This window comes from Apodemus sylvaticus, chromosome 16 (assembly GCF_947179515.1).
Source record: "Apodemus sylvaticus chromosome 16, mApoSyl1.1, whole genome shotgun sequence".
Lineage (NCBI taxonomy): Eukaryota > Metazoa > Chordata > Mammalia > Rodentia > Muridae > Apodemus > Apodemus sylvaticus.
In genome coordinates, this window is record NC_067487.1 from 67,605,101 (window position 1) to 67,632,760 (window position 27,660).

Sequence of the window (27,660 nt, forward strand, 5' to 3'; positions counted from 1 at the left end):
ACTTTGGACTTACTCCTAAAAGCAACAGGAGAATTGTAAAGCGTTTAAGAAATGGGTCAAATGTGTTGGGGGAGGGGGGTTGTTTGCTTTGTTTTGTTTGGTTTTGTTTGGTTTTGTTTGGTTTGGTTTGGTTGCAAGTGAAAAAAAATTAGTTCCCCATTACCTCTCTGCCTAGATACCTGACTTGGAGGAAGCCAATACACTAGGATTTGTAAATCCCTACAGAAATATATGCATAACCTACAAGTTTGTCAACCTTTTCATTGTGTAGGATATATAGAGTGTATTTAATACTGTCTAGAACTCTTTTTTCTTCTCTAACCTGTCTCTCTCTCTCTCTCTCTCTCTCTCTCTCTCTCTCTCTCTCTCTCTTGTGTATGTGTATGTGTGTGTGAGATTAGATTTATTTATGAGTTGAGTGTTTTGCCTCTTTGTCTATATACCATCTGTGAGCTTGGTGTATCTGGAGTTCAAAAGAGGCCATCAGTTCTCCTGGACCTGGAGTTAGATAGTCATGAGTTGCCATGTCTGTTGGGAATGGAATATAGGTTCTCTGCAAGGGTAGTTCTTAAACACTGAGCCATCTCTCTGGCTCCTTTTTTCTTAATAATGTATTTTAGCAACTGTATCATATCAGAACATATAGAACTGCCTCCCGTCTCCCTCTGGACTGCATTGCCTCATGTGTGGCTAGTCCATTACTTAAAAACCAGTCCCTGAGAGTGGACATGGAGGCTGTCCTCAGGTTTTTGTTAGTTTCCCAATTAGAGCAATGCTCTAATATAACTCCTTCCGGGGCACTTCTATAGGTGGGCTTGCTGCCCAAGGGAGTGTGCTTGTGACTTCAGTAGACATTGCCAGAATGCCTTTTCTCAACAGATTCAGTTTACACAACCAACAGTCAGGACACGGCAGGTGGAAGACAGGGCTCTCAACAGAGCTTTAATTTGAACTTCTTTTACTAAATACCTGAGAAGATTTGCTCTGATTAAGGAGAGAGCTTGTTCTGAATTCAAAATGACCCAATTAGGCTGAGAGCCAAGTAAAAGCCTACAGCTAGAAATGACTCAATAGTCCAGCGACTTCTAAGAACCACCCTTTACCCTAGTACAGGTCATCGCTCTGATGACTCTGAGGTAAGGAGTCCGGTGTGCCCTGGATGTGCTTCAGTCTAATGAAGAAGGGTGTGGACAGGTGCTCTACAATGCCATGGGTTATTAGCACCGTGGAGGGATGATGTGGTGGTTGCAATGAGATGACCCACCCACATAGTCTCAGCATTCGAACGCTTGGTCCCTATTAGTGGGGCCATTTGGGAGGTGTGGCCTCGTGGAGGAAGTACGTCATGAGGGGTGGGCTTTGCCGTTTCAGAAGCCTACCACATTCCCTGTTAATGCTCGACTTCCTACTTGTGATTTAGGATGTGAGACCTCAGCTTCCTGTTGCTGCCACCATGTCTGATGCTTGTGGCTGTAATTCCCTGTCATGATGGAGTCTTATCCTGCTAGATATGTCCAGGTTGCCTAGGCCATGGTGTTTTATCACTGCAACACAGAAGTAACTGATACAGATGGGAACAACGGCAATGACTGCGCTAATCCCTCATGTGCATTTCTTGGGGCACCAGGCAATTTAGTGCAGCTTCATTTGGTAAGGTTGACTTGAAACTCTTTAAAAATGTGCCTATCTGGGCTGTCATGGTTGATTTATTAGAGCTGAGGTAATAAAAATGTTTAAATAGTGAGTTAAAAGTATAATATACAAACCAGTGGCATAGTTGTTGTTATTATTATTATTATTATTATTACCATGTTGTGTGCTCTTATCCTCCTGAAATGGCAGGTCAGCTGGCCTCTTTCCACCAGCAACACAACCATGTGAGTATATGGCACCCAGGTATGACTAGAAGATAGGAATTTTCCAGCAACTTCATAGTCTTCTGTGACTATTCATCATATGCATAGCCCATATTTGACTGAAGCATTACTGGAAACTTGACCATATGCAGTAGGTACTTACTTAGTGATACTTAGTACTAAATCAGGCTGGGGACACAACATCCTCTAATTTCTCCATGGCTTGTGGAAGAAGATAAAAATGTACTTCAGAAAGATTGAGTCTTAACTTACATGTTTCTCTAAGTTCAGGGAGGAAAGAACTGAGGGGTTCAGGGCACTACAGCAAAAGAATGCTGCAGGTACCACTTTGCCAGCTGTGAGGTAAAAGCCAGCCCTTCAGTGAATACCTTGAGCAGGTGTCCTTTTCTGCCCATCGGAGGACCATCCAGGCAGCTGGGTGGGGACCTGAGCTCACATGGGTGAGGGGAGGGTGTGAGTTTCACCTGCTACTGGATTATGAGCTTCTCCCTCTTGGGCAGATTATTAATAATCATAGTTATAATTTATAACTAACAGGACCAGGTATAGATTTTTTTTCCTAAATCACGTATAGATTTGTTTCTATACCATGTGTAGATATTACTCACAGATATGTGGATTTGTTCCTAGTGATGACAGTTTAAGGCTTACCAGATTTACCACATGTTACAAAAAGCTGAACCTTGGACCCTGAGGATGTGTTGCCTGTCTTCTGTGAAGTCTGTCTTGATCCTGCTCCCACCAAAGGTGTTTAGAAAGTTGACAAGTCTTAATAGAATTTGAGTTTGTATTTTTGTATATGCTTGTGAGCTTGTGTGTGAGCACACACACATGTACAAGCACCTGATGAAACCAGAAGATGGCAATGGATCCCCTGGAACTAGGTTTCACGTGATTGTGAGCCACCAGATATGGGCTCTGAGAACTGACTCAGGTCCTCTGGAAGAACACAAATGCTCTTAGCCTCTAAGCCATCTCTCAAGCCTCTAGAAGTGTTAATTGAGGCTTTTTATTGACAACTTGTCTATACATGACTTGTCAGGCGCCATCTTTGTCCAGAGAAGGATTTTCCTGTTAGTATGAAGTTGACTTTATCTGTATCGTGGTTTCAGGGATCTTTCATTCTGTTCCCCCAGTCTTCTCCACAAACACGATGAGCTGGGGACCGCCATCACCATCTCACATAGGGAGGATTGTCTGTCTTTCTGCCGGGGGATGCGGGATCTGACCATGTAGCCCAGGCTAGGCTTGAACCCCTACTGTTTTCCCCTTCAGCCTCCTGAGTGCTGAGATTACAAGCAAGCACCACTGGGCCTAACTGTGATATTGCCTTTCTTTCCTACTGATTCACATGCAGAGAAAAGAAGTGTAAAGGCTCAAGATTGCCATGAATCTGCCACTTCCTTCTTTCTGAGGCCAAGGGGACCAATGGAGAGAGCACAAAACTTGAGGGAGTGGTTAACTTTCTGTAAAGAACAGAAGGCAGATGTTCTCTAGAGAAAAAGATGTCAACTATCATGAAAAATGAAGAGGGAGATGGATCAGGGCAAGAAAATTCAGGAGGAGAAGTTACAGAAGCAGAATTATAAAAATTATAAGGTAATAAATATAAACTATTTATTATAAATATTAAATATGATTTGCAACTGAACACTTTGAAATGGCAAAGGGTTGTTTTTGTATTCATCAACCAATAGCTATGACATCCTCAGAATACCCCCAGACTCTATCCAGTTATGGTGGCAAGTGCCTTTAATCCCAGCACTCAAGAGGCAGAGGCAGGGGAATCCCTGAGTTCAAGGTTAGCCCGATCTACAAACTGAGTCCCAAGATAGCCATGGCTATACATGAAAACCGGTCCTCAAGATACAAACAAAAAAAGATGACAGACTCTTTATTGGTTGCCAGAATGAAAGGAATAGAAAGTGAGTATAAGAAAACTATCTGTCTTCAATCTTTGGGTTGAAACAAGGTATAAGTTTAGAGAGTGGTAAATGTAATGAAAAACACAAACCAGGACAAAGAAACAAGTGGTAGCAGTGGTGTAGTGTCTCTGATGACTCCAAAACAGAGCATGTGAGAACAATATATGCAAATCAGAGGACCGGGCATCTCCACAAGACGGAGTAACCAGGTCAGAGGCCCTGAAGCAGATGTGGCCTGAGCTTAAGCACTGGCAATAGGGTCAACACTAGGCGGAATAACCTAAGGGTTCTCAGCCTTCCTATGCTGCAACCCTTTAATACAGTTCCCCATGCTGTGCTGACCCTCAGCCATGTAATTATTTTGTTGCTACTTCATAACTGTAATTTTGCTACTGTTACAGATTATAATGTGAATATCTGATATTCAACGTCAAAGGGGTCTCCACTCAGGTGATGAGAATCACTGGAGGTAGCATAGTGCCCAGGTAGACTTTTAGCTCTTATTCTAGGTAAGATGGAATTTTGGAATGCTGTAAGAGGCATTGTAGTGGTTTGAATAAGGATGGCTCCCAGAAGCTCATATAGTTGAATGCATAGTCACCAGGGAAGGGAACTCTTCCGTAGGGTTAGAAGAATTAGGAGGTGTGGCCTTGCTGGAGGAAGTGTGTCACGGGGGGCCAGGCTTTGAGGTTTCAGGCCCATCTCACTCTCTCTGCCCAGGGGTCAGGATGTCGTTTTCAGCTGCTCATCCAGTGTTTGCCTGCATGCTACCATGCTTGCCATCATGATGATAATGGACCAAACCTCTGAAACTGTAAGCAAGTCCCAGGTAAATGTTTTCTTTCCTAAGAGTTGCCTTGATGGTGGCTCTTCACAGAAATAAAACAATGACCAAGACAGGCACGGTCTGCATGGCTTTTAGAATTCCTGTGACAAGCTTTGTGAAGGATGGATGAGAAGACATCAAGGGGGGTGGAGGCTATCATGAGACCCCAGTTTAATAAAACTAGGAAACAGGCCAGGGGCTGGAGGCACACCCTTTTTGTCTAGCACTTGGGAGGGAGAGACAGGCAGATCTCTGAGTTTGAGGCCAGCCCGGTCTACAGAGTGAGTTCCAGGACAGCCAGGGCTACACAGAGAGACACTGTTAAAAAAAAAAAAAAAAAAAACCCAAAAACCTGAGAAACAGATGCAACCTGGATCTTCCGTTCCTTCTACCTCCATCCTGTATAGCCCAACCCTTGTCTAGTCATAAGTTCTCCATCATTCCGAGCTGTGTCTGAAACCCAGAACCCACACCACACAGCTCAGAAGGAATTTTTATTAACTGTACAAAGTGTAGGGTTTCATGATGGCACTTCTAGAAATGCATATGCTGTACTTTGAACAAAGTATGTACACAGCTTGTACAATGCTAGACTTTGATCGTGGCAATGGTTGCAGAACCATAAACAAAGCTCAAAGAGGAGACAGGCAGCGGAGGCAGCCCACAGGCTGCAGACGGGAGGAAGTGGTTTTCACCTCAAAGCTGAAGCTTCATAGACGTGTGTTAGTTAAAGAGCTGGGAGTTGAACTTTGTCATGCTAGACAGCAAAGGACATTTAACCATTGCTGCTAGTGCCACTGAGCTGGGAGATTGGGACAGATGCTTCGGCTACTGTGCTGGCTGATTTTGTGTCAACTTTACTTAGTTCAGGTTTTATTGCTGTGAAGAGAAACCATGATCAACTCTGACAAACAAAAACATTTAATTGGGGCTGGCTTATAGTTTCAGAAATTTAGTTTATTATCATTATGACGGGGAGCATTGTGGCATGTAGGCAGACATGGTGCTGGAGGAGCCCGGAGTTCTACATCTTGATCCAAAGGCAGCCAGAAGGAGACTCACACTAGCCATAACTTGAGCTTAAGAAACCTCAAAGCCTGCTCCCAGAGTGACATACTTCCTCCACAAGGGAACACCTACTCCAACAAAGATACACCTTCTAATAGTGCCACTCCCCGTGGGCCAAGCATTCAAACGCATGAGTCTATGGGGGCCATACCTATTCAAACCACTACATTGACACAAGCTAGAGTCAGTCATCTGAGAAGAAACTTCAAGTGAGAAAATGTCTCCATTAAGGTCAAGCTGTACGAAAGCCTGAAGGTCATGTTCTTAATGACTGAAGAGAGCAGTCAACTGGGGGTGGGGCCATCCCTGAGCTGGTAGTCTTGGGATCTATAAAAATCAGATTTCAAAAGTCAAAAGGAGTAAACCAGTAAGCAGCATCTTACTCTGTGTCGCCTGCATCAGTACCTGCCTCCAGGTTCCCACCTGATTTGAGTTCCTACCATGGCTTTCCACAATAGACTGCCACTCAGGACAGTGTAAGACAGTTTGTGTAAGACAAACTCTCTCCTCCCAAAGTTGTTTTTGGCTATGGTGTTTCACACAGCAATAGAAACCCTAAGACAGCTTCTTGCTCCTACCTTTCTGGTTGGCCAAAGCCAAATGATATGGGAGCTGGACGCTGCAGTTTTAAGGGTCAGCTCCCCTGCATGCTTAGGAAGGAAGGGCAGGAGATGGGTCTGCCAGACATCAAGGCTGAGAGGTGAGTCATTGGCACAGGACTCAGATATAGAGAAGACACAGCTATTTGGTCAGTTCACCCTGACGAAAGTCACCCTGAGCGAATTACCCTCGTTTTTTCCCCCTTCTCTCCCCTCCGCTCTACCCTGTGTGAGTTAGTTTCTGACTTCCACACTTCCTATGGTGAACTCCAGAATTAGCTTTTACACACAATGGCCTGGATCCCAGTGTCTCCCTCCGGTTACAACCCAGGGCCCTTCACAGTCTAACATTACAGTTTTCCCTCAGTCTTTCTATAAACACAGTGTTTTAGTGATTAAAGGAGAACTCAAGACTTCCCAAACCTTCATGTTCATTCACACCCTTTGTTCTCACTGCTTGAAATTCTCTTTTTAAAAATCTCTTGCTCTCCCATGCTCGTGGATGGGTAGGATTAACACAGTGTGAATGGCCATCCTACCAAAAGCAATCTACAGATTCAATACAATCACCATCAACCATCAACAATCACCAACACAGTTCTTCACAGACCTTCAGTGGACAACTCTCAAAATCATATGGAAATGCACACACACACACACACACACAAAACCAGGATAGCGAAAACAATCCTGAACAATAAAAGAACTGAGGGGGATCTCACTATTCCTCACTTCAAGTTATACTACAAATCTGTCTCAGTGAAAGCACCGTGGCATTGCCATAGAAGCAGACATGTCGGATAATGGAAGAGAATCGAAGACCCAGGCATAAAGTCACACACAAATGAGCACCTGATTTTTCATAAAGAAGCCAGAAATACACACCAGAAAGAAGACGGTATCTTCAACACATGGTGCTGGTCAACATGCTGCAGGATGCAAACGGATCCATACCCATCACAGTGCACAAGACTCAATTCTAAGTAAATCAAAGACTTCAGCATAAAACCAGGTACACCGAACTTGACAGAGGAGAAAGTGGCAGAAGTGGCAGATAACTGTGAACTCATTGGTGCAGGAGACAACTTTCTGATGCGAAAAGTTATGTTTGTTTTTTTTACCAATTCCACATATACCAAATATATGTGTGTGTGTATGTATGCATAATTTCTTATACACACACACACACACACACACACACACACACACATATATATGAAACTTGATATCAAAAATCCAAATAACCAAAATTGAAGAATAGGGTACAATTCTAAACAGAGAATTCTCAATAGAGAAAACATAAATGTCTGAAAAAAGCTTAAATGGTTCAACACCCTTAGCCATCAGGGAAATGCAAATCAAAATGACTCTGAGATTCCATCTTACACCTGTCTGAATGGCTAAGATCAAAAACACAAGTGACAGACCCTGCTGGTGACGATGTGGAGCAAGGGATCCTCTTCTATTGCTGGTGAGAGTGAAAACTTGTACAGCCCCTAAATCAACACACACACACACAATCAATATGGCAGCCTCAGAAAGATGGAAATTGATCTACCTTAAGATCCAGCTATACCACTCTTGTCATATGCCCAAGGGGTGTTCTGTCCTACCACATAGACACTCAACCACAGTCATTGCTGCTTTATTTGTAATAGTCAGAAACTGTAAGCAACCTAGAAGCCCCTCAAGTGAAGAATGGCTAAAGAAAATGTGGAATGAGGGCTGGAGAGATGGCTCAGCAGTTAAGAGCACTGATTGCTCTTCTGAAGGTCCTGAGTTCAAATCCTAGCAACCACATGGTGGCTCCCAGCCATCCATAATGAGATCTGACGCCCTCTTCTGGTGTGTCTGAAGACAACTACAGTGTACTGACATATAATAAAAATAAATAAAAATAAAATAAATAAATCTTTGCTGGGCAGTGGTGGCGCATGCCTTTAATCCCAGCACCTGGGAGGCAGAGGCAGGCGGATTTCTGAGTTCGAGGCCAGCCTGGTCTACAGAATGAGTTCCAGGACAGCCAGGGCTACACAGAGAAACCCTGTCAAAAAATGTGGAAAATTTACACAATGGAGTATTACTCAACTGTTAAAAAAATATCTGTTAAAAAAATGACATCATGGAATTTGCAAGCAAATGGATGGAACTAGAACAAAACAGCCTGAGTGAGGTAACCCAAACCCAGAAAGATAAATATGGTATGCATTCACTTGGGGATACAAGGAGATATTAGCTGTTATACAATGATAGCCATGCTATAGTCCATATACAAGGAGATATTAGCTGTTATGTAATGATAGCCATGCTATAATCCATATACAAGGAGATATTAGCTGTTATGTACTGATAGCCATGCTATAATCCATATACCCTGCAAGGTTAAGCATAGAGAAAGGGATTGCAGGGACACACAGGTCTCTCTAGGGAGGGGAAACAATAGATTTTATAGTCAGGTGGTAATGGGGAGGGGAGATGGGATGAAGGGATCAAATGAGAGAGGAGACAGCTAGACTTGAGGGACATTTGAGGGGAGGTATGGGAACCTGATTCAGTGGAAATTTCTTACAATGTATGATGACAACCCTAACAAAGTCTCCAAGTAATGAAAGAGATCAGTCCCATCCAGTTATCTCTTGTCACCAAACAAAGCTTCCAATATTGGGACTGGGTTACATCCAATTGAATTGTTAACCAGAAGGGTCCCATGAAAATTCTTAACCCAAGCTGTTGCCAAGACAACACAAACTGATCTGCACAAACTGACAGGCCTATTGCTGAAGGCAATGCTCATACAACTCATTGAACATGGAGAGGTGGAGCTGGTGCCTACATAGAACCTTCACTCTCTGTTATAGTGTCTTTGACCTGGAAAGGCACTTTGAAGGTTACCAGAAGAGAAGCATAAGCAACCACAAAACCTTTGATCTCTAATCTGTCCTGTCTACAAAATATGCTAGGACAAAGATGTCACATATCTTGTGGGAGTAACCAACCAATGTCTGATTCGACTTAAGACTCACACCATGAGATGGACCCCATACCTGACACTGCTTGGATGATGATGAATCAGAGACTAGACAGCCTAGAGACAGAGAGTAAGATGGGGAAGGGACATCTCTGGATAGAAAAGAGACAGACATGGCCCATAGGCAAGTGGCAGTTTATAAAGGAAAAATGGGACCCTGTGTTAGGATGAGCTGTTTTGTTGTTTTGATTGGGCGTGTTAGTTAGGGCACCAAAAGCACAAGGCGAGGGGTGGACTGCTGGGCTTTGATAGCTGGACCTTGGTTGTCAGCCTCAGGAGGAGGAAGTGGCCAAATAAGAGAATGGACCTTGGGGCTAGCTTCAGGAATGCAATCTAACGGTTTCTAGCACGGAGGAGTGAAGAGGCCTGGGCCTGACCCACCAGAGCCATGTTTGCCATGCTCCGGTCTGAGAGAGCTCTTCAGGGACAGCAGGAGAACAAGGCCTTCTAAAGCAACTTAGCAGAGTTCACATGAATCCATGGGAAGCAGCATGCACAGGGTCTCCAGAGGTCGTTTCCAGGTCCTCTGCAAATGCACTGTGGCTCTCAGCCTAGCACTGAGCTCCCTGAGTGTGCGGATGATGTGTGGTCTCCAACACGTGTGCCTTCTCCTGGGGACCTTTTATCTTTCTGTCAGGCTGCCTTATCCAATTTTGTATTATCTTACTGTATTTTATTTTGTTATGTTTTGTTATTTCTTAGGAGTTGTTCATTTTTAATGAGGAAACAGGAAGAGAGTGGGTGCACATGGAAGAGGAGGTGTGGAGGAACTGGGAAGAGTGCGGGGAACTGTATTCCGATTATATAAGAAATGATCTATGTTTAATAAAAAGAAGGGATCTCTACCTGCTGCTGTGGTGGCACTACTTTTAATCCAAGCACTCAGAAGGCAGAGGCAGATGATCTCTATCTATGCACAGAGAGTTTCAGGCCAGCCAGAACTACACAGTGAGACCCTGCCTCAATAAATAAATAAATAAATAAATAAATAAATAAATAAATAAATAAATAAATTTAAATTAAATAAATAAAATCTCTTTTTTCTTCTGGACTTAAAAAAAAGAATCAAAACAGAATTAAGGGGGGGGAACCTGTGAGAAGTCACCTCCTAAAGGAAAAGTGGGTCCCCGCTGTTCGCTGTCCTGTCCTTTCTAAAACAGCTCACTGATCATGCTTTTCTTATGCCCTGCGCTATTTATGCCAAATCCTCATTGGCTCTGCGGCTGCCTTTTGGGTTTTGTTGTTTTTGTTTTTGTTTTTGTTTTTGTTTTTCTGAGACAGGGTTTTTCTGTGTAGCCCTGGCTGTCCTGGAACTCACTCTGCTGGCCTCAAACTCAGAAATCCACCTGCCTCTGCACCCCATGGTGCTGGAGAAGAGTGTGCCACCACCACCCGGCCACTGCCAGCTGTTAGAAATAATATTTTGTTTGAGCAGAGCCATTCTCACTGATTTACATCTTGTCTGTGGCTGTTTTCACAGGACTGAGTGGTTGTCATGGAGGCCTTCAGCCCACAAAACCTAAAATATGTGCTCCTTGGTGGAAAAGATTTGTCACCACCTGACTTCCATGGCTCCCTAAAAGGATTTTCAGATCTGAGCTCAGTGCTTGACATCGCAGTAAACGCTAATTCAATTATCTAGAAAGACATGGTATGTAGGTTCTAGAAGAGAAAAAAAAAGAGCTGAAGAGATGGCTCAGTTGTAACGTGTTCTGCAGACCCTCGAGGGCTCCAGGACCCCGGTTTGGATCCCCAGCAGCCGTGCATACAGCTGGGCATGAAGCCAGTGCCCTGAACCAGGAGTGCAGACATCAGCTCCCTGAGGCTCGCCATCCAGGCACCCAAACCAAATCAGTGAGTTTCTGGTCCAGTGAAAAACTATCTCAAAACTAAAAGTAGAGAGACCCAGGAAAGGCACTCAATATCTGTTTTCTACATGCATGTACATACACAGACACCTTTTTACACACTTAAAGACACCCATATTAACAAGTACATACACAATACACAAATACAAGAATGCCAAAAGAGGGCAAAGGAGGAGGAAACCCATAAGCAAAAGGTGTAATTAAGAGCTAGTGACATGATTCAGTGGGTAGAAAGACCCTTGCCACCAAGCCTGGAGACCTTAGTTCTTTCCCCAACATCCAAACAGTAGAATCAAAGAACAGATACCTGAATTTGTGTGCCTGTATGCATGAGTGTGAATGCATGTGTATATATGTGTGGACACATGTACATGTGTATATGTGTGCCAGTGTGAGTGTATATGTACTCATGTGTGCATGTGTGTATACATGCATGCATGCATGTATATGTGTGTGCATGTGTGATGTGTACAGTGCACACATGTATATGTCTACATGTGTACATGACTGTGTGTATGTATGTGTTAGAGGGAGGCAGCACTTAGTTAACACTGAGTATCTAGAACTCTTGTGAGTAGACATACATGTTGGATATGACTTTATCTGAGTGAGGTTTATGATGAACTAAGGAGCCTTTTGCACTGCAGTGGTGAAATGAGACTCTGGTGTTTGTGCAAGCTCTTGGTAAACACAAGAGTCCCTGGTGTGTGTGCAAGGAGCAGGCAGGTAAAGCTAGTGCTGGTGACATTAAAGGTCTCTTTGTTTTTCTACTGTGTATTTAAATAATTTGAAGATTACATTAACAAAAAATTTTTCATGAGCTTAAAAATAATTCAGCTGAGCACATTGAAAGTTGTACTTGCTTTACATACTGAAGTGGATTGTGTCTACATGCAGAATTGACTAGAAAGAAATTTCTGCTGTGTAACAAACGGGACAAAAATGTGAGCTGATTGTTACTGTGTTAATGAATAGAGCATATGACCTCATTGAGACGTAGAAAATAAAGCTTTTTCCGTTAATAAACCTTCTTATTATGACTGCTTTAAAGGGGAGATTTTAATTTCAGTGTGTGTGTGTGTGTGTGTGTGTGTGTGTGTGGTCTGCAAGTGAAGGTCAGAGAACAACTAGAGAGCGTTCATTTTCTTCCCACAATGTGGGTTTCAAGAATTTAATGCAGAATATCAGGCTTGGTGGGAAGTGCCTTTACCTCCTGAGCTGTCTCACCAAACTCTTTGCCTTTCTTTTTTTAAAAAAAAAAAAAGGTTTATTTCTTGGGGATTGGAGAGATGGCTCAGCGGTTAAGAGCACTAATTGCTCTTCCTAAAGTCCTGAGTTCAAATCCCAGCCACATGGTGGCTCACAACTATCCATAATGAGATCCGACGCCCTCTTCTGGTGTGTCCAAAGACAGCTACAGTGTACTCACATATAATAATAAATCTTTAAAACAAAGCAAAACAAAAAAAATACTTATTTCTTAAGTGTATGAATGTTCTGTCTGCATGTGTGTATGTGCACATGTGCATGCCTGTGGAAGTCAGAAGAGGACATTCAATCCCTTGGGACTGAAGTTAGGATGGTTCTAAGCCACCATCTGAGTGCCAGTGATTGAATCCAGGTCTTCTACCAGGGCACAAGTGTGCTAAGCTACTAAGCGTCTTTCTAGCCTCCTGACTTTTTCTTTAATTAGAGGTCTCTTATTGGTTCTGCTTCTGTACAAGCAACAGTAGGGGAAGAGGAAGGGGAACAAGTTGGCACGGGGAAGGGTCATTTCTACAACACTGCATTTACCAAGAACTAAATAGAGTCACTACCGTGGGAAGAAGTTGACAGCAAGGAACTAAGTAGGTAAAATGGAGAGTAGAGGTGTCTAACATTAACTCAGTGCCTCTTCCTCTTAAACAGAATGCCTAGAGCTGGGGTGTGAGGAACTTGGTCTGTTTTAACCCCTGAAGAATCACAAGATCAGAGGTAGTTTGGTGGCCTGGAAAGATGGCTGGGTGTATGGAGGTTCGAAACCACCTGTAACTCCAGTTCCCGGGGATCCAGTGCTCTCTTCTAGACTCTGATGGCTCCATGCATGTACGGGTTACATAGACAAACATTTAGGCAAAACAGCCATGCACATAAAATGATGACAGTGATGTTGATGATGATGATGACAAAGACATGGTGATGATGATAACAATAGAAATTTGGGGATGCTGGAACTGTCAGGAATAAAGGAGGAGGAAGGTGGGGCAGAGGGGAACAGGTAGGAACTGATGGCTGGGTGAATGTATTCTTCCCCTAGCACCTTCTGTCTGGCAGGAAAGGGCAGCCTGCAGCTCTCTAAGGCAGGTCTGGGGCCAACAGATTCTCCAAGGCAGGAGCTGGGGAAGGTCGCCAATGCTTATCCTCCAGGGAGGTGACAATGCTACCCCAGCCTCCCACCCTGAGGGAAGAGCTCCGAGAGCCTCTCCAGCAGTTTGCTGAATCCCTCTTGACCCTGGCCAGCCTTTTCTTGGTGGTATCCTGGGAGCTGTGGGAACAGTTTGAAGGGGTGCACTCCCAGGGCCCAGAAAATAAACACTAGGTTTCCCTTCTTGACTTTTTGCACTCCCCAGTCTACTAGGTTACCTTGTAGAGCCATGCGGGAAGCATATCCACAGCAGTGGCCTAGAGGACATGCACTGTGTGCTAGCCTCACACCTACCAGGGTCTGCTTGGCCTCCTTCAGGATGCTGTCCTTGCCGTCCTCACACAGGCAGAAGTACAGCTTCCTCACTTCCTCCTGCTTGAGGAAGGACTTGCCTTCAGGTCACAGAACCCCTTGATAACATCACCAGAGGTGACTACGCCCTCCTTCACCTTTGTTTCCAGGGGTGAAAGGGAACAGCCAAGGAGAGGCTGGAAGACCTCAGCTGCTGGCCCATGCTGCTGGCATGTGACTAGCAAAAGAAATAACCAGAAGAAAAATGTGAGCTATTGTCTCATGCTGCCCAGGCTGACCTCAAACTGTTGGGTTCAAGTGACCCTGCTCCAGCCTCCAGAGCAGCCGCAGGTATATGCAGCTGAGAAAATAATTACTCGGAGGTAGGTATATCTCTGAGTTCAAGGCCAGCCTGGTTTACCTATTAAGTTCCAGGCCAACAAGGGCTACATAGTGAAATCCTGTCAAAAAAAAAAAAAAAGAAAGAAAGAAAGAAAGAAAGAAAGAAAGAAAGAAAGAAAGAAAGAAAAGAAAGAAAGAAAAGAAAGGAGAGAGAGAGAGAGAGAAAGTTCATCAATCGATCAACAATAAAATTTTGAGAAATCCTTCCTACCAATGTAAAATTTTAACCAGTGAAAAAGAGTACTAAAAAAAAAATCAATACGCTGGATAAGAGCTACATTATATGAGACAGTTCTTCTGGATTGAAAAATTGCTCATGAATTGGTTTTTAAAACATTTTTACAAGCACTCGAAATTCTCATTCATTGCTGGGGGAAATGCAAAATGGCACAGACACTTTGGGAAACACTCCAATAGCTTCTTACAAAACTAAGCACGCTCTACCATAGAACCTGACATCTTTTGGCATTTATTTAAGGGATCTGAAAATCATGTCTCTGGGGAAACCTATACATGAGTTAGGTATATGTCACTACATAAATGTGACTTGCTGTGACCCTAGCACCCAGAGGCCAAGGCAGGAGGATCATGAGTTCAAGGAGAGCCTGAACTACACATTGTGGACCTGTCTCAGAAACAAAAACTAAAGGGCTGTGCATGAATATTTATAGGTGGCTTATTAAAGGAAAAATCCACCAAGAAGAACTCTCAGTTCTGAACATCTGTGCTCCAAATGCAACGGCACCCTCATTTGTAAGAGAAACTTTACTGAAGCTCAAAGCACACATTGCACCTAACACAATAATTGTGGGTGACTTCAACACCCCACTCTCCTCAATGGACCGATCAGGAAAACAAAAAATAAACAGGGACACAGTGAAACTAATTGAAGTTTGGACCAATTGGATTTAACATATATATAGAATATTTCATCCTAAAGCAAAAGAATATACCTTTTTCTCAGTACCTCATGGTACCTTCTCCAAAATTGATCATATAATTGGTCACAAGTCAGACCTCAATAAATATAAGAAGATCAAACTAATCCCATGCCTTCTATCAGATCACTATGGAGTAAGAGTGGTTTTCAATAACAAAAACAACAGAAAGCCCACATACACATGGAGGCTGAACAATACTCTACTCAATAATACCTTGGCCAAAGAAGAAATAAAGAAATCAAAGACTTTTTAGAATTTAATGAAAATGAAGGCACAACATACCCAAATATTTGGGACACAATGAAAGCAGTGCTAGAGGAAAACTCATAGCCCTGAGTGCCTCCAAAAAGAAACTGGAGAGAGCATACACTAGCAGCTTAATGGCACATCTGAAAGCTCTGGAACAAAAAGAAGCAAATTCACCCAGAAGGAGAAGAAGACAGGAAATCATCAACTTTAGGGCTGTAATCAATCAAGTGGAAACAAAGAAAACCATACAAAGAATCATCAAGACCAGGAGCTGGTTGAAAATCAACAAGATAGATAAACCCTTAGCCAGACTAACCAAAGGGCACAGAGACAGTATCCAAATTATCAAAATCAGAAATGAATAACAACAGAAACCGAGGAAATTAAAAAAAACCATCAGATCCTACTACAAAAGCCTATACTCAACACAACTGGAGAATCTGGAGGAAATGGACAGTTTCCTAGACAGATACCAAATACCAAAATTAAATCAGGATCAAATAGATCATCTAAACAGTCCCATAACCCCTAAAGAAATAGAGGGGGTCATAGAAAGTCTTCCAACCAAAAAAAAGCACAGGACCAGATGGTTTTAGTGCACAATTCTATCAGACCTTCAAAGAAGACCTAACACCAATGCTCTTCAAACTATTCCACAAAATAGAAACAGAAGGAACAAGACCCAACTCCTTCTATGAAGCCACAATTACACTGATACCAAAACCACACAAAGATCCAACAAAGAAAGAGAATTTCAAACCAATTTCCCTATGAACATCGATGCAAAAATACTCAATAAAATTCTTGCCAACCAAATCCAAGAATCACTCACCATGATCAAGTAGGCTTCATCCCAGGGATGTAGAGATGGTTCAATATACAGAAATCCATCAATGCAATCCACTTCATAAACAAACTCACAGAAAAAAAAAAACACATGGTCATTTCATTAGATGCTGAAAAAGCATTTGACAAAATTCAGCATCCTTTCATGCTAAAAGTCTTGGAAAGAACAGGGATTCAAGGCCCATAACTAAACATATTAAAACCAATATACAGCAAACCAGTATCCAACATCAAACTAAATGGAGAGAAACTTGAAGCAATCCCACTAAAATCAGGGACTAGACAAGGCTGCCCCCTCTCTCCATATCTTTTCAATATAAGTACTTGAGGTACTAGCTAAAGCAATTAGACAACATAAGGAGGTCAAAGGGATACAAATTGGAAAGGAAGAAGTCAAACTATCACTATTTGCAGATGATATGATAGTATACTTAAGTGACCCAAAAAAACTCCACCAGAGAACTCCTACAGCTGATAAACAATTTCAGCAAAGTGGCTGGTTATAACATCAACTCAAGCAAATGAGTAGCCTTCCTATACTCAAAGGATAAGCAGGCTGAAAAAGAAATTATGGAAATGACACCCTTCACAATAGCCACAAACAATATAAAGTATCTTGGTGTGACTCTAACCAAACAAGTAAAAGATCTGTACGATAAGAACTTCAGGTCTCTGAAGAAGGAAATTGAAGAAGACCTCAGAAAATGGAAAAATCTGCCATGCTCATGGATTGGCAGGATTAATATAGTTAAAATGGCCATCTTGTCAAAAGCAATATACAAATTCAACTCAATCCCCATCAAAATCCCAACTCAGTTCTTCATAGAGGTAGAAAGAGCAATTCTCAAATTCATCTGGAATAGCAAAAAACCCAGGATAGCTAAAACTATTCTCAACAGTAAAAGAACTTCAATATCCCAGACCTCAAGCAATACTACAGAGCAATAGTGATACAAACTGCATGGTATTGGTACAGTGACAGACAGGTGGATCAATGGAATAGGACTGAAGACCCAGAAATGAACCCACACACCTATGGTTACTGGATCCTCGACAAAGGAGCTGAAAACATGTGGAAAAAGAGATAGCCTTTTCAACAAATGGTGCTGGTTCAATTGGAAGTCAGCATGCAGAAGAATGTGAATTGATCCATTCTTATCTCTCTGTACTAAGCTGAACTCCAAGTGGATCAAGGACCTCCACATAAAGCCAGACACATTGAAACTAATAGAAAAGAAACTGGGGAAGACCCTTGAGGATATGGGCACAGGGGGAAAGTTCCTGAACAGAACACCAATAGCTTATGCTCTAAGATCAAGAATTGACAAATGGGACCTCATAAAATTACAAAGTTTCTGTAAGGCAAAGAACACCTTCAAAAGGACAAAACAGCAACCAACAAATTGGGAAAAGATCTTCACCAATCCTACATCCAACAGAGGGCTAATATCCAATATATACAACGAACTCAAGAAGTTAGACCCCAGAAAACCAAATAACCCTATTAAAAATGGGTTACAGAGCTAAACAAAGAACTTTCACCTGAAGAAATTCGGATGGCTGAGAAGCACCTTAAGAAATGTTCAACATCATTAGTCATTAGGGAAATGCAAATCAAAATAACCCTGAGATTTCACCTCATACCAGTCAGAATGGCTAAGATTAAAAACTCAGGAGACAGCAGGTGTTGGCGAGAATGTGGAGAAAGAGGAACACTCCTCTACTGCTGGTGGGATTGCAAGCTGGTACAACCATTCTGGAAATCAATCTGGTGGTTCCTCAGAAAACTGGGCATGACACTTCCGGAGGACCTTGTTATGCCACTCCTGGGCATATACCCAGAGGATTCCCCAGCATGCAGTAAGGACACATGCTCCACTATGTTCATAGCAGCCTTATTTATAATAGCCAGAAGCTGGGAAGAATCCAGATGTCCCTCAACAGAAGAATGGATACAAAAAATGTGATACATATACACAATGGAGTACTATTCAGCCATTAGAAACAATGATTTCATGAAATTCTTAGACAAATAGATGGAGCTGGAGAACATCATCCTGAGTGAAGTAACCCAGTCTCAAAAGAACACTCATGGTATGCACTCACTGATAAGCGGTTATTAGCCTAGAAGCTTGGAATACCCAAGACACAATTCACATATCAAATGATGTCCTGGAAGAAGGAAGAAGTGGCTCCTGGTTCTGGAAAGGCTCAGTGCAGCAGTGTAGGGGAATAACAGAACAGGGAATTGGGAAGTGGTGGATGGGGGAACAGGGGGAGGGAAGGGGCTTATGGGACTTTCAGGGAGGGGAGATCCAGGAAAGAGGAAATCATTGAAATGTAAATAAAGAATATATCAAATTAAAAAAGTGAATGAATAAATAAATAAATGTTTAAAAAAAAAGAGCTGTAAAAACTTGCAAATTAGTAGTCCTTCAATCAGTGAGTAAACAAGCCATAGTTTCAACAACTACACACTAAAATACCATTCAGCAATCAATGTCAATGAACTACCAAGACACAAAAAGATAGAGAAGAACATTAAATACTTGCTACTAAGTTGAGGAAACCATTCTGAAGACTACATACTATGTGGTCCCAGCTAGAGGACATTATGAAAAGGATAAAACTATAGAAACCGTAGAACAATTGTGGGTAATAGTATGGAAGGCTGCAAGGCTGGATATGCAGAGCACAGATCCTTAGAGACTATTCTGTCTGACCTCGTAGTGGTATCCTATCTATGCATCTGCTAAAACCCATAATGTATTGTTGGCTTTCTGTCCCCAGGAATGCTACTTTTGTGTTTTCAACCAACCCCACAATCTACCTCTGTATGGTAGTTGAATCTGACCTGGTCATATATGATAAACATTTTGCATAGTATTTACATTCTATTAGGTACAAGTCAGAGAATTTATATGTGAATGGAAATATGTGTGCAAGTTGTATGAAAATACCACACCACTGCTCGTAAGGGACTTGAGCATCCACATTCATGGTTCTGGGTACCCTGGAGGAGGGTCTGGAAGCATTCCCTTGAGAACACTGAGAACACAGCTCCTAAAACACCGAGGAGTGACACTAATGAGAAATACAGATTTCAGTGAATAGTCAGGTATCAGCATTGCCTCATTAACGATAACATATGCACTACACCAGGGCAAGGTGCTAATAACTCAGGGAAATGGTGGGAAGGGAGGAGGAGGAGGTGTCAAGAGAATTCATGGGATGTATATGGAAACTCTCTATACCACCCCTTTCCTGTAAACCTAAACTGCTCCGTAAAGCCTACTGATTTAGCATATTGTAAATACAAAAATTAGGCAACCATTAATAACTTAGAAGGCTAAGGAAAGAGGATTATTTTTGAGTTTGAGGACAGCCTGAACTACATGAAACCTTGTCTCAAAAAATTGATCAACACATGAGTGGCTAACAAATGGAAAATAAAATTAAAATTATTAATAATGAATGATTATAAATACACATGGTAACAAAACAGTAAGTGCCTTTCTAGCTTTGAAAGGTGTTTTTAATTACAATAAGGTCTGGGGCTGGGGCTCAGCTGCACAGCACCTGCCTAGCATGTTTGCTCTCCAGGACTGCAAAAAGACCAAAAGCACGAAGAAATCAGATGCTGTACACACTGCTGGTGAAAACAAAAGAATCACACTCTTCCTGAGCAGCCTGTGGTGACTTACACCTGTAATCTCAGCCCTTGTGAGGCTGAGGCAGGAGAGTTGCCATGGGCTTGTTTGACCTCAGTCAGTCAACCAGGTCTCAAGGGAGGGAGCAAGGATTGAAAAGAAAAGATAATTAAACAACACTGTAGTATGACTCCAGCCAGTGCTGGGGCTGAAGCAGGACTTTATCCCCCAGTCGGCTTTTATACCATTCTAGGTACATGCAAAGAATAAGGCCAGTTCTAGTCAAGGAACAAAGAAGGCAATAAACAAAGTCCTGTGATCACTGCTTCTAGGGGCTTATCAGGATGACCAATGCTACACATTCCTTGGCTGAGTTTACCTTGAGCTTTATATTAGCCCAAATATAAATATTATTTTTAAATTAATTATTTATTTTATGTATATGAGTACACTGTAGCTGTTTTCAGACACACCATAAGGGGACATCAGATCTCATTACAGATGATGGTAAACCACCATGTGGTTGCTGGGAATTAAATTCAGTTTACCTTGAGCTCCATATTAGCCCAAATGTAAGTATTCTTATCTGAGCCTGCTTCCTGAGTCCTAGCCCAAGGTCCAGTTCCTGCCAAATTCCTACAAGGCAGACCCAAAAGCTCTCCACATCACCCTCTTTTTTTTAATTTCATAAACAAGATTGCATCTGTCTTAGGTTGTTCTGACAGTAATGCCTTGCTTACCCATCTTGGAATATGTTTTATCAATCCAATGCACTTCTGTCTTAGGTTGGTAAGGATCTGGACAGATTCTTACCCTTCTTTGACTACCAACCTAGTAAAATAACTGTCTGGGGGTTCATTTTTAGTTTCAAGCCATGTATTTTGCCCACCAACATGTTGATATTATTAAAGGCAAGTTTTATCACAATGGGAAGGAATAAAAGTATTCCCAGGACAAGAAGGGCTAGCATGATCAAGCCATATATGCCATTCTTGAAGCTTGACCAAGATGGAAATATTGACCTCAGGCCATGAATAATTTTATCAACAATATCTTGAGGATCAAACCTCAGCGGAGCAGCATTCTTTAAATTCATGTATGTAAAGTTAAAACATCCATGGAGGTGCTAAAATTAAGCCAAATACCTTGTAAGTCTTTGAACTTTCTCCCAATTATAGTGACTATCATTGTAGATTTTAGAACTAACATAAATCCATTGGTATTTAAGCATAATACTTGAGATGGCTTCTTGCTCTTAAACTCTAAACCTCCTCTCAATAATTTGAATAGTAACATAAAGAGCATCAATTCATTGTTCCAAATACCTATCTAAATCCTCTTGAATGCTCAGAGTATTAGTAAATTTTTTTTTGCCAAACAATTAACAAAACTTCTTTTTTCAAAGCAATTGCAGAAGCAGTGGTGCTAGCTATTAATGTAATTAAAGCTGCTGTACCAGCAATAATCAAGTCCACTACCCTCTTGCTTCTGCGTAAAGCCTGACTCACAGTATTTGCAAGCTTTTTTTCAGAATACCAAGGTCCTGTAATACTCATGGGCAATAAAACAAAAGCTTTATCAACTAAAAGTATAACTTCATACAAGGCAGCTGTGAATTTTCAAATATGTCTTTGAAATGTCCAGCCTTCCAAATGAAAACTGCTATTTCCAATACTGCATTGACTTCTAGACCAGTCCATGATTGAGTCAGAACAACTGGTTAAATTAAAGGAAAGAGAAGAGTCATTATAACTTCTCTATTTGATTAATTTTTCTAAGGTAGCTTCCACAGTCTCCAAAATCTCTGTCCCATGAGGTCTAAATGCTTGAGGCAAGACAGCTTGTCCAGTCTGGGATATGGACAAGCAAACGTGGGTCAGGAACACATGTCCAGCACAGCTTCCCTGTCACTATTGTCAGGACACTCAGTAAGCTCACAGTCAGCATCATCTTTGTCCCAGCATCAGCATGTCTTACCAATCGCTCTGGCAGCCACCATGCTCCTTCAGCATCCTGTGGGGGAAAAAACCCCACAAACATGCCCTCTTCCCCATATTAATACCTGATTGGGATCATACTATATGCCAGTAGGTGGATCCTTCCATTTCACCTAGGCATAAGCATGCCTAGTTGTTGGGTACAGTAGACACTCAGCAGAGAGTTCCTTAGCATCCAAATTTTAAATTTTTTAAATAAATCAAAATAAAAAGAGCATGATGCATATAAATTTATGATGTACAGGGATATAATTTCCCCTTTTTTATTTTATGAAGATATTGTTTTAAAGTTCCATAATACTTTGTCCTTGAGGAGTATAAGGAATCCCAGTAATATGGGTAATATTAAATTGTCAACAGAACATTTCAAATACTTGACTGCAATAGCCAGTTCCATTATCTGTCTTGATCTGATTTGGAACACCCAGCATAGAAAAACAATGTAGGCAATGACTAATTATATTCTTAGTTGTTTCTCCTGAATGTAGTTGTAACAAGAAAGCCTGAGAATGAGTCAATAGTCACATGTACATATTTTTAATTTTCCAAAATCAGAAATATAAGTTACATCCATTTGCCATAATTTATTAGGTACAAGTCCTTGAGGATTAACACCTTTATGTGGTGCGAGTAGAAACTGAGGACACTGAGGACAAGTCTTTACAATTTGACATGCACAATCTCTAGAAATACCAAGTTGTTGTCTTAAGCTATTACTATTTTAAATTAAAAGACTGATATTTCAGCATTTCAAAAACAGCGGCTACAGCACATAATTCAATTATTTATGCTGAATCAGGGGAAACTCAAGAGAATGAAGATGTGATCCTATTACATATGCTGCCTTCCCATTAGATGAGCGATCCTTAAATACAATAAGTGCATTCTCTATGGACTGCACGTGTAAATTTACAGGAAATACAAAAGAATGCTTAGAGGCAAATAGTGACAATTTGTCTTTTGGATAATGATTATTAATTTTGCTGAAAAGTTTGCAATAGGTCAAATATCAGTATTCTGCAATGACCAATTTAATTGCTATTTGGAATAAGGAATAAATATTTTATCAGGTTCTTTCCCAAAATACTTTTGTGATTCTATCCTACAATTCTGTATTAACATAGCAAGAGCTTCATAATAGGGTGTTAAAACTTTACTTGGAGATGAAGATGCATCCACACCAATGGTCCCTCTGCCAAAAAACTGCTGTGGGTGCATGAGAAGTAGCAAGATCTCAAACAGCCAACAATTGATCATAGTAATGATCTATGTAATGTATCTGTTGTTGACTAATAGCATCCTCTACTTTCTGCAAAGCTATCCATCCCTCACCAGTTAATTATCAAGGGGAATTAGGATTTGCATCCCCCCTGAGAATATCAAGCAGAGGTTTAAGTTCTCCTGTGGTGAGTTTAAGATGAGGTCTTAGCCAATTAATATCTCCTAACAACTTTTTTTGTTTTTTTTAGAGACAGGGTTTCTCTGTATAGCCCTGGCTGTCCTGGAACTCACTCTGTAGACCAGGATGGCCTCGAACTCAGAAATACACCTGCCTCTGCCTCCCAAGTGCTGGGATTAAAGGCGTGTGCTACCACTACCCAGCTCCTAACAATTTTGAAAATAATTTCAAGTAAACTATCTTTTCTTATTTGAATTTCCTGTGCCATAATTTGTTTAGAATATAACTGATGTCTCAATATTGAAAAGCACATTGTTTTTTAATCTTTTCTGAAGCAACAACTACTCGCCAAAATTTTAAAGCTTGTTATATAAGAGCAAAGGCTGTAGTAAAACTCCTTCAGAGGGATCAGCTAATAAAATAGCTATATAATAAATAATATACACAGAAGGATCCTAACTTCTTGTATTAAAGCAATGACAAATTTTTGCCATAAAGTAGAGCCATTGGTCATTCCATGAGGCAAAACTTTCCAATGATATCACTTCATGGGTTCTTTAAAATTACAAGCAAACACACTAAATGCAAACTTTTTACAGTCATCAAGATGCAAAGGAATAGTATAAAAACAATCTTTTAAATCTATAATAATTTATACATATTTTTGGAATGGCAGCTGGAATAGGTAAGCCAGGTTATAATGCTTCCATAAATTTCATAGTTTCATTAATCTTTCATAAATTTTGCAATAATCTCTACTTGTCTGATTTTTTTTAATTACAAATATAGGTGAATTAAAATCTTGAGCTTGTGACTGAATTGTAAACTGAAGCTAATGGAATATTGGCAGTTTAACTATAATTTTTAAGTTTCTTTTGCAATATTAGAGCATGACTGTAGTTGGAGAACAAAACCCAAATTTTAACAGTGTAAGCAATCTGTTCTCTCTAAAATCAATACCAAGTGCATTACTTTCATGTTGCAAAGTTTGACTGCTGGTTTTTATATATGAATGTATGATGGTGCAGCTTTTAATACATCATTAAAGAAACATTGTTTTAAATACTGTCTTTTATAGGTCTGGTTTCTAGGATAGGAATTACATAAAATATTATCCCAATTTAGAGGTATCTTTAGAGACCTGTTTCCCTGGGTTTGCTCACGCCGTGTGTTGTTGCCTAGAATGACTCCAACCCTGAGTTACTAGTTTTAAGCCAACTTTCTGTTACCAATGTTACAAAATTTAACCATACCCAATAACTCATAAGCCAATAATCTATAATCAAGACATGAAGAGCATATTTATACATTTAAAATCAGTCAGATACAAATATGAAGTAGCTGTACACATTTACTCATTTAGACCAGAAAAAATTTTCTTACTTTTTCTAGCTGTAATTTCAAAGGAATTGTCACCTGCTGAGTCCAATAAATACTGTCACAGAGATCTTTCTAGGAGAAACAATGGTCATCACCCTTATCACAGAAGCTGAGAAGCTGCTGGCCCCTTTAAGAGAGGCTTGTGCAGATAATCAGCCCTGGTAGGGCTCTTCCAACTGTGCTAAACTCCTAGATACAGGTACAGGGCAACTTATCAGTTTTTGTTCCGTTTTTGTTACAAATTGAGACTGCCTTGTTGTTGTTGTTGTTGTTGTTGTTGTTGTTAACATGAGTTAAAACTAAATCAATGGATGAAGGACCAGCAGATAATTTTTAACCATTTTTTTCTTTTGAACGTGAAACACAGAGCAACAAACAATGAAATGAAAACACAGACATAAACTGACAGGCACCTACAGATTGACACATCCAAGACAGACAATAGACAGAGAGGGAAGAGAACTGGATGTGCCAAAGGGACCCAGAACCAGAACTAAGCGTTCCCCAGTGGGAGCCAGAGAGGAAGCAGGGTCTCCTGACCTGAGTCCTGGGAGAGCTCTGGAACAACGTAACGTTGTTCATCCTCCTTCTCCTTCCCCAACACATCCCTAGATAGGCGGGGTGGCCTACTTTTCCAAAACTCATTTTCATTCATGTCTACAGCCTAAAATATCTCTAATCGGGATCCAAAGACTAAAAGCATCTATGAGAATTATGTTTGCTCCTCTATATTTTATCATAACTCTAAACACACAGAATGCATTCTACCATTACCTTGTCCCTTTTTAGAGGGTTTATTCACCTCTGGCCCAGTTTTTCCTTTGTGCACACTTCCCATTCCCAAGATATCCTTCACTGTAACCCCCTTACTTCAGTTCCAATGTTGAGGTGCCATCTGACCAAGCAAGCTCAATCAACCAGGTCTCAAGGGAGGGAGAGAGGATTGAAAAGAAAAAGACAATTAGGCAACATTATAACATGACTCCAGCCAGTGCTAAGGCTGAAGCACTGTTTTTAACCCCAGTCGGCTTTTATACCATTCTAGGTACATGCAAAGAATAAGGCCAGTTCTAGTCAAGGAACAAACAAGGCAATAAACAAAGGCCTGTGATCACTGCTTCTAGGGGCTGATCGGGATGACCAAGATAAAAGGAATGACGTTCCTCAGCTGAGTTTTCCTTGAGTTTTATATTAGTCCAAATGTAAATATTCTTTTTTAGTTAATTATTTATTTTATGTATATGAGTACACTGTAGCTGTCTTCAGATACACCAGAAGAGGGCATCAGATCCCATTACAGATGGTTGTGAACCACCATGTGGTTGTTAGGAATTGAGCTCAGGACCTCTGGAAGAGCAGTCGGTGCTCTTAATCTCTGAGTCATCTCTCCAGCAACCCAAATGTAAATATTTTTATCTGAGCCTACTTCCCTGTCCTAGCCCAATGCCAAATTCCTGTCAAATTCTTACAAGGCAGGCCCCAAAAGTTTTCCACACTTGTTGAAACTAACCTGGACTACAGAGTGTGACTCTGTCTTACAAAAACAAAACAAAAACAAAAAGACCATTCTGGAAAACAGTCTGGCATGAACCTCAACATACATTTTTCTTTTGGTGTGTTTGTTCTCTTCTAGACCCACACTACAATGGCTTGTATGTGTTTTTATGTCTTTTTGTGACACTGAAAAGTTAGAACAACAAATAGATGGATTATTGCATGTTCATATGACATACTACACAAGTGATAAGATTATCTTTTTGAAGAAAATTTAATGAGAACATGCTCAATTTATATTTAAAGTATTTTTGCATGTACATATGTGGTATGCATGTGTGTCTGTCTGTATGTCTGTTCACATGTATGTGGGACCATGTTGGTATGTGGGTGTCACGTGCATATATGTATGTGTGCGTACCTGTGCCTGGGGGTCAGAGGTGAATGTCAAACATGTTCTTCAGTCACTTTGAACTTATAGACTGAAGCAGGATGACGCTCTTGGACCTGGTCTGCTAATTCAGCTAGTCTAGCCACCCAGATTGCTCTGTCCTCACCTGCCTCTGGCTGGGATTACAGGTGGGCCGCACCTACCCAGCACCAACATAGGTTCTGAGTATCCAGACTCCAGTTGTCACATTTCCCTGGCAAACATGGCAAGTGCTTCTACTGAGCCATGTTCTCAAACTTCCCACCTACTTCTTTTGTTGGTTGGTTGATTGTTGGTTTTTCATGACAGGGCTTCTTAGTGTACCCCAAGCTGTCCTGAAACTTACTCTGTAGACCAGGCTGGCCTTTACCTCAGAGATCTATCTGCCTCTGCCTCCCGAGTGCTGGGATTAAAGGTATGAGCCACCACTGCCCTACTTCAATCTATAATTGTTTAAGTGGGAATACCTTTACCAATTTCAGATACGTTCAAAATTAAGATAATGTCACCGAACGCCATTCATCTCAGTAAAATGTCATAGGGTGGTGTGGGCTGTGTCTCTACAAATTCAATGCTATAGCCCTTGTACAAATAGACACTTTGCTCTTCAGGAAGTCTCAGTCACAAGGGTCATCTAAAGGGTTAGCATTTCTCACCAGACTTGGGTCTCTGTGTGATCCTGTGTAGCAGTCAGCAACAATCTCTCCCTATCTTTTTTGTCTCCTAGTTTGAGCTATTAGGTCTGCGTGAACTAGCCTGAGCTGATGGAACGGTTCTGTTACATCTTAACACACTCCTCCAATTTCTTTTCTCCCAGCTATAGTCTCTGTCCTTCATGTTTCTGGCCACTTGTGGTAAAGAGGAGTCCCAGAGGGCAGGACCCAAGCCTGAAGCCCCTCCCTTCCCAGTGGTGAGCTCTGTGCTACCTATTTCAATGCAACCATGCTGAGAAGCCCAGACATGAAAACAGGCCAAGATTCCTGTCT